Genomic DNA, 2,238 nt, shown 5'->3' with positions numbered 1-2,238 from the left:
TTCCACTTTATTAGCAGTTTCCTTCATTGTTTCCATCATTTCCTTCATTGTTTTCAACATGTGTATTCTAAATTCCCTTTCTGTCATTCCTAACATTTGTGTATAGGTGGAATCCTCTGCAGTAGCTACCTCATGGTCCCTTGGCGGGGTAGTTCTGGACTGGTTCTTCATGTTGCCTGGAGTTTTCTGCTGATTCTTCCTCATGGGTGATTTCTTTTATCTGTTTACTTGCCCTAATTTTCCTTTCAATTCCTCTTGCTCTTTAAGTTCTTGTGCCTGTGGACTAAGGGTTACAGGACCAGAAGGGTGAGAAGGTTGAAGAGCAAAAAAGCGATGAAAGAAAGGAGGACCGAGTGATAAGAAAAAAAAAAAAAAAAGAAAAATAGAGAAAGGAGAGTGGTTGGGTGAAAGGAATATTGACAAAAAGAAGAGAGGCACAGAAAGAGGGAGACAGAGCAATATAGGTGTACAGTAGGGTACTTTGATACAACCTTAAAAAAAAAAAAAACACCTTCTGGGGGTGCCCAGTGGGGTGGTTCCCTTGAGGTCAGCAGCTCTTTGCTAACCTGATCAGACACAGTACCCCACCTCCACCAAGTAGAGAGGAAAGACAAAAATGCTATAAATCAAACCAAAACAAGCAAACAGAAAACTTTACGGGATAAAATTGGCTGGAAAAACCAAATAATAGTGGTAGAAACACTAACAAAAATGAAGTTCTGATTATTGAAATAGGCAGCAATGGGAAATTATAATTAAACTAGAAAAATTGAGAAAGAAAAAGGATCTGTATGGAAAAGGTTGAACTTAAAAAACAAAACAACAATCTAGAACGTCAAAATAAACAAAAAAAACAACCAAACCAAAAAAAACCCCAAACAAACAAACAAAAAAAAACACACACGCAACCAAAAACAAAGCAGTATGTATATGTTATTGAATATTGTCTGGGCAACACGTGGTCTTCTGGGGTATGAGATGTTAATCACAGTTCTGATACGACTGGAGGCTGCTAGTTTCTCGAACCCCAGCAGGTAGACACCCTAAATCTCTCTTCAGCCCACTTAAAAGGCACTTTGAACTTGTTCACTTACTGAGCAGAAGCTTTCTCAGGGAAGGCTTGTCGCTGGAATCACTGCTGAAGTGGCTATCCACTTACCCTGTGTGTCAAAACTGGTCTCCCTCTGCCCCCGAGGGTTAGGGCTGCAAGGCGGCTCAGACCCCGCCCTTAGGCTACTTGGTCGCTGGGTTACCAGCTCCCACCCAATTCCAGCTCTGCGACCCTGAGGGCGGGGCTTGCCAGGGCAGATCGCTCACAATGTCTGCCTGTGACCCAGAGCCAAACTCTATTAGCTCCATCTGGCTCAGCGGCTCAGACTGGGGCCCTAGACAAAGGCCAAAGTTCTCAGCACTCCCGCTCAGGCTCTCCCCAAAGCAGTTCAGCTGAGTGCCAAGTCCAAAGACACCAAAACAGTTCACAGGTAAGGCCTTTCTCGTTTGCAGTCTCGCTGCTACTGAACTTACAGTTGCGGGCGGGTTTAGGCGGATTGAACACACGCGACCACTTGCCGGTTTTCCACTGTTTTAGTCCTCCTCTTGGGGTCCAGAAGTCTCTTGCTGACTCCCTGTATCCTCTCAGGGGTGATGATGGGCAGATCCCACCAGCCAGAGATGCCTGGAGTCCTATATCCCCAGACTCACGGTGCCTAGATGCAAGGAAGCTGTTACTCGGCTGTGATCTTGCTCCACCCTCCCTCATTGTCTTAATTAATGGTGTTACTGGGAATCACAGTCACCTTTGGCTCCTTTTCTTTCTTACTATCCTGCGCACCACTGCAAACCTCAGCCACACCTTGTGGCTGTTCAGCTCCAAATGGGCTACTACCACTTAATTCAGCTGAGGAAAGATGTGCCTTGGGTTTACATCAGGCATCTCTCCTTCCTTGCCCTGGGCTTCCTTGCTGTTGATATGGTCCCGGAGGAGCTAAGAGCCTGCTCAGCAGCAGACATGTATGGCGACCGGGGGCAGGGCGGGTGGACTGCCCTGGGGACCCTCCAAAACCAACAGGGTTGGAAGCGTATGGATAACACATTTCACAGGGCTCCTCAGAGGGTCTCAGGGAGAGATCCAGCATCAGTCACCCATGGCAGGGGCTAACTTAGTAGCAACTTATTGCCATCTTGGTATTTCTTTTTCATTCTTTCTTGTTCTACTGACCTGATCCCTTTCTCTTGCTC

The sequence above is a fragment of the Nycticebus coucang genome, chromosome 10, assembly GCF_027406575.1.
Source record: "Nycticebus coucang isolate mNycCou1 chromosome 10, mNycCou1.pri, whole genome shotgun sequence".
Classification (NCBI taxonomy): domain Eukaryota; kingdom Metazoa; phylum Chordata; class Mammalia; order Primates; family Lorisidae; genus Nycticebus; species Nycticebus coucang.
Note: the sequence above shows the minus strand (reverse complement) of the source record.